Source organism: Maylandia zebra, linkage group LG17 (assembly GCF_041146795.1).
Source record: "Maylandia zebra isolate NMK-2024a linkage group LG17, Mzebra_GT3a, whole genome shotgun sequence".
In the NCBI taxonomy this organism is placed as follows: domain Eukaryota; kingdom Metazoa; phylum Chordata; class Actinopteri; order Cichliformes; family Cichlidae; genus Maylandia; species Maylandia zebra.
In genome coordinates this window covers 31,606,846-31,621,416 of record NC_135183.1, presented here as the reverse complement: position 1 = coordinate 31,621,416, position 14,571 = coordinate 31,606,846, and the positions used below count along the sequence as shown (strand labels likewise).

General features: G+C 41.8%; 1 protein-coding gene across 6 annotated transcripts in view; it reads left to right on the top strand.

Moving 5' to 3' along the window:
- grm8a (glutamate receptor, metabotropic 8a) overlaps positions 1-14,571 on the top strand; it is a 315,894-nt gene that overhangs the window by 213,587 nt on the left and 87,736 nt on the right. The window lies entirely within an intron of this gene.

The window sequence follows — 14,571 nt, the reverse complement described above, 5'->3', positions numbered from 1 at the left end:
TCTCAGTTTGTGATAAAGCGCCAAACCCTTCCCTTGTAGCAGCTAAGAAAAGACAGCTGAAAGAAAAACAGGCTGCTTGGGAAGCCTCTAATGCTTCTCGAAGTGAGGCACATTTAAACTGAAGCCTACTCCCATAGAGGGACATATGGGAGTGGAGTCTCGCAATGTCAGTCCCAAAATCCTGAAACCTGCCATTAAAAACGTTAAAGTGGAAGGATCAAAATTTCCACATGGCCTTGTAGGAACTAAGACCACAGCTCAAGTAACTATTGCAGGAAGAGACACAAACTGTCTTTTGGACACGGGTTCACAAGTCACAACTGTACCCCAGTCTTTTTATGAAGAACATCTTGCAGATCTGACCATTCATCCCTTAAATGAGTTGCTTGAAGTGGAGGGTGCCAATGGCCAGTCTGTCCCTTACTTAGGATATGTTGAGCTTACCATCACCTTTCCTAAAGAGTTTGTAGGCTCTGATATTGATGTTCACACTCTGGCCTTGGTTATCCCCCATCTCCGCTCTACAGCCCATGAGCAGGTACTCATAGGCACAAACACCCTTGATGCCCTCTATGCTAATTACCAGAAGCTTTCACCCTTTCAGCCTTTGTTTAATGGGTATCAAGCAGTTCTCCAAATACTTGAGATGCGACAAAGAAACTTTAACTCTGGTAGCCTTGGTTGTGCAAAACTGACAGGTAAGATGCCTGCAGTCGTTCCTGCAGGACAGACTGTTGTCCTGGAGGCCTCTGTCAATGTAAATCCCGTGAACATGCAAAGAGATGTTGTCCTTGAACATCCTTCAGCCTCTTTACTACCAAATGGCTTGCTAGTTTCAGCAATTGCAGTCACTTTACCACGCAAACGTCAGTGTCTTCTCCCTGTCGTAGTGAGAAATGAAACCAACCATGACATTGTCATACCCCCCAAAACACCTTTGGCAGATGTTAATGCTATCTTGCAAGTGCTACACAAAGAGCAAACTGTCAGAGAACCAGACTGCTCTAAATTTCAAGCTAAGTCTTCCTCAGAACTGAGCTTTGATTTTGGAGATTCGCCCTTACCCACTGAATGGAAGGAGCGAGTTACAAACATGTTAAACGACATGCCAAATGTCTTCTCTCAGAACGAATTGGACTTTGGACACACTGACAAAGTCAAACACCATATCAAACTCAGTGATGCGACACCCTTTAAACAGAGAGCACGTCCCATACACCCCAATGATGTGGATGCTGTGAGACAACATCTACAGGAACTCCTTGATTCTGGTGTTATACGAGAATCTGAGTCCCCGTTTGATTCCCCCATTGTTGTCGTTCGTAAAAAGAATGGCTCTGTTCGTCTGTGTGTAGACTACAGAAAGCTGAACCTGCAGACCATCAAAGACGCTTATGCCCTTCCAAAATTGGAAGATGCATTCAGTGCTCTTGCAGGTTCTAAGTGGTTTTCGGTCCTAGACCTCAAGTCTGGATACTACCAGGTCGAGATGGAGGAAGCGGACAAGAATAAGACCGCATTTGTTTGCCCACTTGGATTTTGGGAATTTAATAGGATGCCCCAGGGGATCACAAATGCGCCTTCGACGTTCCAGAGATTGATGGAGAAGTGTGTAGGAGATATGAATCTCAAAGAGGTTCTGGTGTTCATTGATGACCTGATTGTCTTCTCATCATCCCTGGAGGAACATGAACAGCGTTTGAAACATGTCCTGCAACGACTGATGTCATATGGCTTGAAACTGGCACCAGAAAAGTGCAAATTCTTTCAGACCTCGGTAAAATACCTTGGTCACATTGTTTCCGCAAGAGGAGTAGAGACTGACCCTGACAACGTGGAGGCCTTAAAGACCTGGCCTATCCCCACAAATCTTAAGGAACTTCAGTCCTTTTTAGGATTTGCTGGATATTATCGAAGGTTTATTCAGGGCTACTCTATCATTGTCAGACCACTTAACGAACTAACCTCGGGCTACCCACCAATTAGGAAGCGGAACAACAAGCCAAGGACACACGCAAATTCAGAGTATCGCAACCCAAAGGAACCTTTTGGTCAGCGTTGGGCACCTCAATGTCAGGAGGCCTTTGACCAAATAATAGCAAAGCTAACCTCCGCTCCAATCTTGGGATTTGCAGACCCCCAGCTTCCATATGTTTTACATACGGACGCCAGTACCATTGGCCTTGGTGCTGCCTTATATCAGGTACAAGATGGACAGTCCAGGGTCATAGCTTTTGCAAGTCGTGGTCTTTCAAAGAGTGAGAGAAAGTACCCAGCCCATAAGCTGGAGTTTTTGGCCCTTAAGTGGGCAGTCACGGAAAAATTCTCTGACTACCTATATGGTACAGACTTTGTAGTAGTGACTGACAGCAACCCTCTTACATACATTTTGACCTCTGCAAAGCTTGATGCAACAGGGTATAGGTGGCTGTCCAGTCTTTCCACCTATTCATTTAGTCTTCAGTACAGAGCGGGAAAACAAAATCTGGATGCTGATGCGCTCTCGCGCCGTCCTCACAGTCCACCAGAGGATGATTATGCATCTAAGAAGGAGAGTGAGAGAATCCGGCAGTTCACACTGTACCATCTGAGCAACCCTGAGAGTCCAGAGACTGTTCCCTTGGATGTAATTCAGGCTATTTGTGAGCGCCATATGGTCACCTCAGCCGTAGCTAATGTTGGATCCACCACTTCTGGGTTGACCTTAGTTGAATCCCTCACTCACCAGTCCACAGCTATTCCTGACTGCTTCCAACAGGAGCAAGTGGATGGGCTTCCCATTGTCCACTCAATTTCTGAGAAGGAGTTGAGGCAAAAGCAGACATTGGACCCTGCTATCAATGCAGTGATTGTACTCTTGGAGACTGGCGAAACTCCACCTCCCAGCCTTAGGTTAGAGCTACCAGAACTTCCCCTGTTACTCAGAGAGTTAAATCGGCTTGAAATACAGAACGGAGTGCTCTACCGTAAGCAGCAAGATGGTCCCAACACCTCATATCAGCTTGTGCTCCCTGAGGAGCTAAGAGCCACAGCACTTACAAGCCTTCATCATGATATGGGCCATCTTGGAGTCGAACGAACAGTAGACTTGGCAAGGGCCAGATTTTATTGGCCGAAAATGCACATGACCATAGAAAAAATGGTCAAATCTTGTGAGCGATGTATTCGTCGAAAAACGCCTCCAGAGAAAGCTGCTCCATTGATAAACATTAAGACCTGCAGACCTCTCGAACTAGTGTGCATGGACTTTTTATCAATAGAGCCAGATCGCTCAAACACGAAAGATGTATTGGTCATAACTGACCATTTCACAAAGTATCCTGTGGCAGTGCCAACTCCAAATCAACGAGCACAGACTGTAGCAAAGTGTCTCTGGGACAACTTCATTGTCCATTATGGTTTTCCCGAAAAGCTTCTTAGTGATCAGGGTCCTGACTTTGAATCAAAGACCATCAAGGAACTCTGTGAACTTACTGGCATGAAGAAAGTGCGTACAACCCCCTACCACCCTAGAGGGAATCCGGTTGAGAGATTCAACCGCACTCTTCTCCAGATGCTTGGGACACTGGATCGGTCAGATAAATTCCACTGGAGAGACTTCGTCAAGTCTCTGGTACATGCTTATAATTGTACGAAGAGTGACGTGACTGGATTTTCCCCCTATGAATTGATGTTTGGGAGGCAGCCAAGACTGCCCATTGACTTAATCTTTAGGTTGCCCACTAATGCTACTAAGCAGACTCATTCCCAGTACGTCGGTAACCTAAAATCTCGTTTGGAAGAAAGCTACCGGATTGCCACCAATAATGCACAAAAGAATGCAGGTCGCAACAAAGCCAGATTTGACCGACGAGTGGTTGAATCAACATTGCAGAGTGGAGACAGAGTTCTTGTACGAAATGTGAAGCTGCGTGGAAAACATAAGCTGGCAGATAAGTGGGAAACGGATGTTTACATTGTCCTTAAGCGAGCTGGAGAAATGCCGGTCTACACAGTTAAACCTGAGGGTAAAGATGGACCTGTGCGGACTCTACATCGTGACTTGCTTCTCCCATGTGGATTTCTGTCAGCAGCTGCAGAACCCGAGACAGTCAAAACCCATCCAAACAGGAGACCCAGAACAAGGCAGTGTTCTGTTGTCGAGGGGGAAGATGAAATTCCCTCTGATATGGATGATGTATCTGATTGGACATTTCGCCCTCTCATTACATCAAAGTCCGACGTATATGTCCCAGTACATGAAACTCACAAGTTGAGTAAACCTCCTTGTGTGGTCAGACAATCAGCAGAACCAGAGGTGCCTACAGTTTCACTTCCACCTGATCCTCCTGCCACTAAATCCCTTGTAGAGGAAGGTGAAGGAATGATTCAGGATGTACCTGACCGTGACAACTCACCTGAACGTGACAACTCACCTGAAGCAAACATATTGCATGGGCTTGACTCAGCCAAAGGACTTCCTCAAAGTTCAGAATTGCAGCAGTCTGAGGAAGCTCCTCAAGATGATGGGACGAGCTCTGATGCAGCATGTGAAGAAGGATTAAGTGATGTGAACAGACCTGTTACTGAACAGCCTGAACCTGTGATGATCCAGAATAATGGACTTCAAGATACTGAGCCATCTCTTCGTCGTTCTAACAGATTGCAAGCAAAGCCCAAGAGACTGCATTATGTGACACTTGGGAATCCTCTGATAACGGTGGTGAATTCTCTTTTTCAAGGCCTAAGTGAGGCATTGACTAGCTCTTTAAATGGATTTGAAGATCCAACTAGTAATTATGTTGGAAAGGTCAAAGCAGTGTAACTCAGTGCCACCCTGCAGATGCCCAGGGACGGGCATACCATCAAGAGGGGAGGGTGTAACCCACATAAAATGGGGGTACCACTTTAAGGACTGATATGAGGAGAGATGGACAGCCTGCCCAACCAATCAAAATGCACAGGTCCCAGTATGTTTTGACCAATGGGAGAGCAGTCTGCCGCTGTATGTCCCACCTACGTGCTCTGTGTTTGCTGCTATGTGTGGAGGTAGTCGCGTGCTGGCAGGAGAAAAGAGAGACTGAAGCTTTTGAGCTGGAAAAAAAGTATTAGATATAAGTTGCAACCAACTGTGTTGCACATAAGTTCACTGGTTATCAGCTACCTTTCATGTTAAAAGTAGCCACAGTGAGTAAGCAGGCAAATGCTGCATTTTTCTGGTGACTTTAAAAAGTACCGCGTGGAGCTAAACTGTTAGCCTTTGTTAGCTCTGGTTGCTATCAACTGCCTGGAAGTTCATCTCAATCTGCTTCCAGAAGTAAGGTAACACTTGAAGCGCAACTTATGTTTATTTTTCCTTCATGTCGTATTACGGTTATTAAAGAGAAAACATGTCCTGTTACGTTATTTAGAGCCCTGCATTTTCCGACCGAGAGACACTATGCCATTGTCTTCGGCCGTGATGCGCTGAGATCGGTGAGCACATGTTGTATGTCTCAGTTAGTTCATGTCTGTTTCACATTTTATTGTTGAGAAACTGAATTAATCTCAATTGTTTGATTAATAATTGCCGCATATGCGACATATATGCATATGCACTGACTTTACTTGGTTTAATGCATAGTTTGTGTAAGAGAGATGTTTTATTTTTGCAAAATTGAGTATTTTTATTGCAAATTTATGTTGAATGTGATTTAAACAAAATCCTAAGTTGTGAATTATAGCTAGAACAGCATAATTAATATTTGAATTGCTCTTCTGACCCTGTCTGTTGACAGGTCAGGTTTTTTTTGTATGCTGAATTGTTCCTGAGGTGGATTCCTCCAGTGAAATAGGATTCCTCCAGTGAAATAGATGGCGAGCCTTCCCACCTGGACTTAGAGAGACTGAGATTCGCTTCTTTTCCACTTGATGATCTGCTGCACCTTGCGGTGTGGTAGGACTGTATCACTCACACTTTCACGCACAGCTGGTTATACATAAGACCACTGACTGACATTCTCTCATCCCTATTCTCTTTCACACCATGGGAATTTTTTGGACTTTACCCCTTGGACATTTTTTATTTGGGACTTTAAATAATGAGCTGTTGTGTAGAGCATTCTCCACATGTGAAAAGAGTGTGAAATTTTCATTTGAATGTGCATTGGATTTGTGTAATCTGTTTCTATAAGAGTTAAGGAGTCAGGTTACTAGGGTGCACCCGAGCATTGAAACCCAAACATTGAAAACCAAAAATAACACTTGGCCAAGTCATTGCTTTAGTAGTTTGTTTTACTTTTCTTTTAATTTTTGTAAGTTTCCTTTCTACCATTGTAAAGTGTCTTTAACCTGTGCTTGTCAACCTTATGGTTTATGTCACTAAAGTTGGACGGTTCTTTTGAGTTACATTCTTGTCTCTGTGTCTCATTTGAACACACCCCTGTGCTCCTATAGTCGAGCCTATTGGCCCATTGATATATTCTTTTCAACAATTCCCCTTACTGTGTTACATTAACAATGCATAAACTGCTCTTGAGGTTATCTTATCTTACCCTGGCACTGAAAAAAATCAACAATCCACAACACAAATGTAGTTTTTTGGTCTAGAATATGGTTAATTGATATATTTTAATTCTTCATTTTTAATGTAAAAGCAGAATTGCTCCCTGCCGTGACCATTTTCACTATATTTTGCTGAGTGTTTTTGTGTAATCCCTTTTCCTTGCATTCTTCTACAAGTCTAGCGTTTTGTTAGAAACAGCCTTGCTTATGTGTGTGTCTGTGTGTGTCTGTGTGTGTTTACATGAAAGATCCTTCATCCTCAGATAAAACATGAGCTAGAGGGACAGCAGGACATCCCGGGCTGGGGAGTATCAGACATCAGCAGGCATCTGATGCAGTATCAGTGTGTGTTCAGTAAAAAAAAAAGACAGCAAAGAAGCAAACACATGTATTCTCAGACGCACACATACACAAACAGTCACATGCATGTACACAGCCCTACTCCGGGGGCACTGCTGTAATTGGATGTCTGATTACTGTCAGATAGCGTGTGTGCATGTGTGTGTGTCTCTCTGTGTGTGTAGGGGTGGGGGCACATTTCTATGTCAAAGAGAGGGCTGTTGCAACAGTAGAGTTAAAGCAAGAGAGATCAACACTCAGAAGTCATACAGAGAGTATCAGACAGAGAAGTGGGCATGTTCTCTCTTTGTGATTTCTGAGCTTAACGTTGACCTTGTGATTTTTATCTGTTGTCTGGCATCCAATCATCCCTTGCTTATCTCCCTCCCCCTTGCTTTATATGCTACATCGTTTCATCTTTCCGTCCTTTTCCATTTCCTCCTTCCCTAGTTCCAGAATCCTCCTCTTCTACTTATCTTCTCATTTCTTCACCCGTCCTGCCTATCATCCTGCAATCCCTTATCCCGTCTCTTCGTTTGAGGTCTTCGCCATCTATCCCCTCTTGTCTGGCCCACTGCCGATCCTGTCCTCCCACCACCCAGCAGAAGCCATTGGGATTAGTCTGATTGATTAGAAGTACTGGTGATGTGCGACTGGCGATGGAAGGTCAGATGACTCAGTGGAGACATCGAGACTGACTTGTCTCCTGCCTCACAAAAGTAGTCTCCCGTTGCAGTTGTCAGATCTCACAGAAACTTGTTCAAAGCTAGTGGAATTTCTATATACTTGCTGATATTGAAGAATAAAGTACGAAAAGTGCTTATTAGTCAGCACTTTCGAGCACTGTTTGGGTTTTGGCTTGTGCAGATTTAGAAATGGAAAAGCTTTTTCTGTTTCCTTTTCTTATGGGTTTTAGATGTGGGTTGACGCGTGTTATACCAAATTCTGTGGAAAAGCAAAAAGAATGTAAATACTCAGATATATATTTGCACAAGATGATTCAGATACAGCTGTAAGTTGGGGTCTCGTGTGAATTATCACTACAATGCTACTTCCAGTATTTTCTCAAGGTTCCATTCACAGCCACTAATTAGGGGGGAAAAATGAATACGCAACATGTATAGCTTGTGCTTTCCTACTAATTTTGTCAGTCTTTCTTAACCACTAATTTCTTATATTTTCCAAAGTTCTTTATGTTTTCTTATCATATTGCTTTTTAATGGAAATGCTTACAGCATTTAAAGAGGCTGCACACTCGTCTGATGCGTGCATGGCGCTCTGTGCATTAGGCTTCCACCTTTCTTCACATTAGACCTGAGCAAATGCTGACTTCAGCCGGACTTCATGACTCCTGTGGTGATGACAAACCTGCCAACTCACACAGTTCATTTCAATACAGTTCAGTTCAATGCAATTTTATTTATATAGCACCAAATCACAACAACAGTCATCTCAAAGTGGTTTGTATTGTTAGGTAAAGACCCCACAATAATACAGACAATCCCCTGTGAGTCAGCACATGGCGACAGTGCGAAGGAAAAACTCCTTTTTAAGGGAAAGAAACTTCTGGAAGAACCAGAATCAGGCAGGAGTAGCCCCATGCCACAACTGGTTGTGGGTGAGGGGAGGGAGACAGGACAAAAGACACACATTAAATGCAAAATTGCATATAAACACATAGAGTGAAAAGAAGTAAGAGAAGAAGAAATGCTCAGTGCAACCCCAAATTTTATATATATACTTTTAAAGTGCTTTAAATGTGCTATTATGTTGCTTTTTCATGGAAATACTTGCAGCAGTTAGATGGGTTCCATTTTTGCCTGTGATGCACATTCGTCTGATGCATGCACAGTGCTGCGTGCATTAGGTGTCCACCTGTCTCCACATTAGACCTGAGCAAATGCTGACTTCAGCTAGACTGTCTGACTCCTGTGCTGATGACAATTCTGCCAACACACACACACACACACACACACACACACACACACACACACACTCGTTTTCATATCTTAGTGAGGAGGTCCCCACGAGTTCAAACTCGTCCCCATAAGTCACCATTGGTCCCCACAAGTATAGTGGCATTTCAATTTTCTGTCCCCGAAAAGATGTCTAAACATGTACACACACACGCGCATACACACACGCGCGCACACACACATGTCAGGTGTTGCTACACAGTGCACTCAGACATTTACTGTGTGACGGTAGTGAAACTTAGATGCTAAAAGGCCAAGATTTACTTTACAAGGCACAGTCTGACCTCTATGTATGAAATAAGTATAGGTGACAAGTTCAAGTCCTTTTCATTTAATCTGCAGTCAGTGCCTCTGTCCTTCACATTTGCCTCACAGATGAAAAGTAAAAGGACTTGCAAGGGTTTGTGACAGGACAGCATAAAGATTGATGCATTAACATGCTTGGCTTTTTGCACCACATAGAAACCGTTACTTTACCCTGCAACACATTGTAAATTAGTTTTTTTTTTTTTTTTTTAGTTTTAGCACATATGACACTTTCAGTTTAATTATACGTACATATTTTAATGTTTATTAATGTACAGGATTTTCCAAGTTTTAGATAATTAGAACTGTAATTTACTGTAGTATCACCCAGTAGCCTCTCTTTAGTTGCCCACAGAAGGAGAGACAGTTAATTCCCATCTGCTCACAACTATGTTTTGATGTGTTTAAAAGTTTATTCTATTTTATTTTCATATCAATTAAATTAGTGTTGCACAGAAAGTTTCAAGTGATTGTACTAGTAATTTTCAACCCTTTCTACTGGGATGTTTGAATGTTAGGGTCAGATATTGATGTAAACAACATTAAAGCTTGGGTCCATCCTTCCTTGTGTCAGTGGTTCAGAATGGTGGTGATAGTGTAATGGTGTCTTGGGACACTTTGGGCCCCTTAGTACCAACTGAGCATCATTTAAATCCCCCAGACTACCTGAGTATTGTTGCTGACCATGTCTGTCCCTTTATGACCACAGTGTACCCATCTTCTAATGGCTTCTTCAAACAAGAAAACGCACCATGTCACAAAACTCAAATCATCTCAAACTGGTTTCTACAAGATGACACTGATTCCACTGTACTTGAATGGGCTCTGCGGTCACCAGAACTCAGTCAAACAGAGCACTTTTGAGAAATGATGGAACAGAAGATTTGGCTCATGGATGTCCAGCCGGCTAACCTGTAACAACTGTGTGATGCAATCATGTCAATATGAACCAAAATCTCCGGGGAACTTTCCAGCACCTTGTTAAATCCATGCTGTGAAAAATAGTCAAAATCTATAGTTAAATAGACATAATTATGTATGTAATAATTAATCTAAACATTATTAAAAACAAAAACAAAAAATGAACGCTCTGGTTTGTTTTTAGCCAATTCTTGCTGTTCACATGCTGCCTATAGATACTAAATAGAAAGATGTTTTTGTTTTCTGCAATGTATTTTCCATTCTTCACTTGCGTACAAAAACCACAGTAACGCACACTAAAGAAAAGACAGATTTTTCCAGTGCCTAGGATTATAATAATACAATATAGATGCAGACTGAAAGATAACTCCTGCAACTATATTATTAAATTCTGCTATAATATACTGAGACTAGATTGTAAATGAGGTTTTTAGATAGATACCACAAATTATTGTATTTTGTCTGAGCATCACCCGAAGCGGTTTATGCTGTGCCATCTAGCAAATATTCAATATCCACCCACTGATGCAAACTAGTGCCTTCATTTATACAGTGGGAACTCTAACATAATGAGCAATGTTCCAAATGTTGGTGTGGGGTTGTAATTTTCCCTCAGTGTGTATTCACGCTACGCTAATCAAAAGTTGACCAAAACAACATTCTTTTTCTGAAAACTGAAGAAACTCTGCCCGTTTTTTTTAGCGCTCCCTGCACCAACCGGTGTTCCATTATCATCAAATTATAAGCTACCAAACTTGAACCCGTTACAAGTTTAGAAAAACATTTTCACCTGAGGGTGGTTTCAGGTCTGAGCAGCATCTTTTTTGGGTTCGGGTTTGGGCCGCTTTGAATTTTCAAGCCGGTCTGAGGCTCTGTGACCTGCATCCTTTAAGGCTTATTTTAATGGGAGGATGCACATTTCTTTGGACAGCGGTTTGTGGGTTGTCAATGATTCATTAGGAAGCCTGCAGAGGACATTTACCTCAGAGGCTGAAAAAAAGACACACATTGTGTGGGACAAAAAAATTTGCGCACCACATGAAAAACAGCACAAAAAAAAAACCATATAAAAAATTGGTAAGATCCCATGTTAGTAAGTACAGAACTTAAACAAGCATTGTTTAAAAAAGCCAAGTGCACATGCACCACCACACATACACAAAAGAAAAAAATCATTGCCTTCAAAGGGCCTATATCACAGTACCCCCACTCATGAACAGAAGCAGAGGGCAACTTCTAATTTTAAAGTGTGTGCTAATGAGGTTTGGAGAGAAAGAAAGAGTGTGTGCATGTGTCTAAGTATTCTCCATAGTAACAATCCATTGGCAAGTGTTTATGTAGTGGGAGTCCGGAGACAGGGTTTATCAAGGAAATACCAAGCTGGAGAAAGAAATTAATTTCTTCCTTTGTGGATTTGTAGACCACACAGAGCCTCGCATTTGATCCAACCATGTTTAATCCTGTGCTAATAGTAACAGGTGATAGGGCATGTGTGTCTCTCAAAATTATCAGGACACACTTGCAGGCTGCTTGGAGGATAATGCGACTGTATTGTAATGGAATAATTATTACAGAAAGGGAGTCGGATTTTATTGCCTTTGTTTCACTTTATTACTCCAGTCATGTTTAACCCAGAAATATGCACACCCGCACACATACACACACACACACACACACACACCAGTCACTAGCCATGAAGAAATTTCATTCATTGGCCTTAACACTTTGCATATGACTGGGTAGCAGTAGTGATTTATAGTCAGCAGCCTGTGTTGTTTATGTGTTTTTTACTATATTTTTCAAGTAAATGCATCAGTTTCTTTTGTCGTGAAGACTTAAGATTGGGTGGGCTTTAATGGGACTTTCTGGTTTTTAAGTGGGCTGCAGTACTCTTGACTTTTGGGAATGGCTGTAAAGTTTTGAACCACGTATACTCTTAATTTTTTAATTCAGGTGTTTTTAGTTCTACTGCCACAAGTGATTAAAATCAGGTCATGTAGTCTGACTTTACAAACATCTGTGAAAGAATGGGGTGTTCTAAAGAGGTCACTGATTTCAAGTCTGGTACTGTAATAGGAGGCCACCTCCTTCTAGATGCTCCACAATCAACAAATGGTATTATTGCCAAGTAGAAGCATTTGCAAACCAAATCAGGACTGATTGCATAGTGTGATAAAGTCACCAACCTGCATTGCTGCAGAGCTCCAAACATCCTCTGGCATTAACATCAGCAATGAAACTGTGAGCCAGGAGCTTCATGGCATGGGTTTCCATGGCTGAGCAGCCCATACAAGTGTAAGATCTAAGTGACCTTGTACTTTTATTCATGTAGTACAGCAATATTATAAAATGCACGGGTTTATCAGTGAATGTGTGCAAACCTTTACAGAGTCAACAACACAGTTTGTGCAGAAGCAGAAATGACTGCTGTGAAATTCATGTAAGGTAGGTTTGAGGGATTAATAAAAACAACATATGAAAAAAGAAGAAAAAATTTGCTTGTTGCATTTTATGCACTGTCTGATGTGTAAGGAGTTTAGGTAATTATTTCAGGATGCAGTGCCCCAAGTTTAGCTAGTTCGTTCCTGAAATTGTCTAAATACTTTGGAGGTATTAGGAAAAGTTTGATGAGCTACAGGTGAGAAGAAATTGACAAAAGCAAGACGCACACAGTGAGAAGGATGAGTAATTTCTCTCTGTTGGATAATAGATGAAATGGTGCAGAGAGAAGGGCGTGTGGGAGGGAAGCAGATTGTTAATTAAACGCTGAGACAGCGGCGTTTCCCTTCCTGCAACTGAAAAAATTCAACCTCTAAACAGAATGGAGTTAATTACCGACTGCCAGGGTTTCGTTTGGAGAGACGCTGGACACACTTAACATTGGATTTATCATCACAGCTTGCACTCTGCCTCTCTCTGTAACAGCTGCAGAGGGGACAAGCGGATACAAATGCATAGTAACGTGTAACACGCACACAAAAATGCACATTAAACTGCATGTATTTCCACAGATAGCTGAGTGCATTGATTCATTCCTCGTGGCCACAGGTTGATTCCTATTCACACATACAAAAAACAGGTATTCACGGGGCACAATGCTACACCTCGCATCTGCGCCCAGAGATGTGAAAAACATGAGCGCGCACTCACACGTTCAAGGAATTAGGATTCAGTCACATTCAATTCCACAGCGAAGGCTCAATAATCAGGTTATTAGTGATAAACGGAGAGCTCGGTGTGTTGGTGCTCAGTGGATAAAGAGCTCATAATTCAATTAGCCCATTGTAGATGAACGTGCTACAACTAGCAAATTATGTAACAAAAACTGACTATTACAGTGACACAATACAGCTGTTATCTGAAGTGAATGAAGAGATTTTCTTACGGTTTCCACATTAGCATGCGCAGCGTGTGATCATATGTCTCCAAACAATTAATTATACAGTTTACACACAATCAGCCAAATTACGAGCCTTTGACTATAAGACAAGAACAGCTGAAAGTTAAAATTGACTGAACAGCTTTTCACACTTTGATTTCTCTAAATATAGCACTAATTCCGACTTAATCCAATAATGATGAACATTATTGACATAACAAATGCCAGTAAATAATGTGTTTACTGCTTTGTTTATCCAGAGGATAATGAGTGTCTAATGCTCTCAGGCACAGTTTCCCTCCTCGGGAAACAGCAGCACGCTTCTGACTTGATTTGCTTTGGAGACTACTTGAGGTGCTGATTTTAAAGATTACAGAATACACTAAAAATATTTTTGCATATTAGAAGTTTTTGACAAAGAGCAGAAATATAGGCTACATATATTCAGGATATTTTTTGCAAATTTTTTTCTTGACTTTTTCTTTTTATGCATGTCTGTGTTTGGAACGTGAACCCAGTCCTCTGTTTCCCGTGCCCTGCTGTGCAAGGATTTGGATATTGAACCTTGTTTCCTGTTAAGCTTTCAACTTGACATTCTGGGAGTGATTAAAAAAGAAGCTGTTGATGCGTCTCCTGACCTGCCTCGCAGCTGTGCTTTTAGCTGAGAAGCAAAAGGTGTGCGCTAATATCTGACGTTCACTTTTAACATGCCGTCAATTTTTTTTTCCATTTCTGCACCATCAAATATGTGAAGTGTTTGGCTGCGATAGTGACAGCCAAGTGTGCGCGCACGCGCGTGTGTGGAGATGCTCTTAAGTTTACAGACAATATTTGATATTTTCTTTATCTGGGAAACTCGTTCTCCACAGGGACAGTTATTAATGATGGTTGTGAGGCTGTGAAACAAACAGCGATTTAATCACTTTTATGCTGCTCCAAGGACAATGGTGGGAGAATGCAATCGTCAGCGCTTGTGTATTTGAGTGTATGTGTGTACATATGCCACGCTGAATTTATTTATGATTTGCTGTTTTTGTATATGTATGCAAAAGTGCATGTCTACTTGGTCATTATCCTTGAGAACGTATTTTGAACATTTAAATATTTGCTTCTTGTGTGTGTCTGTGT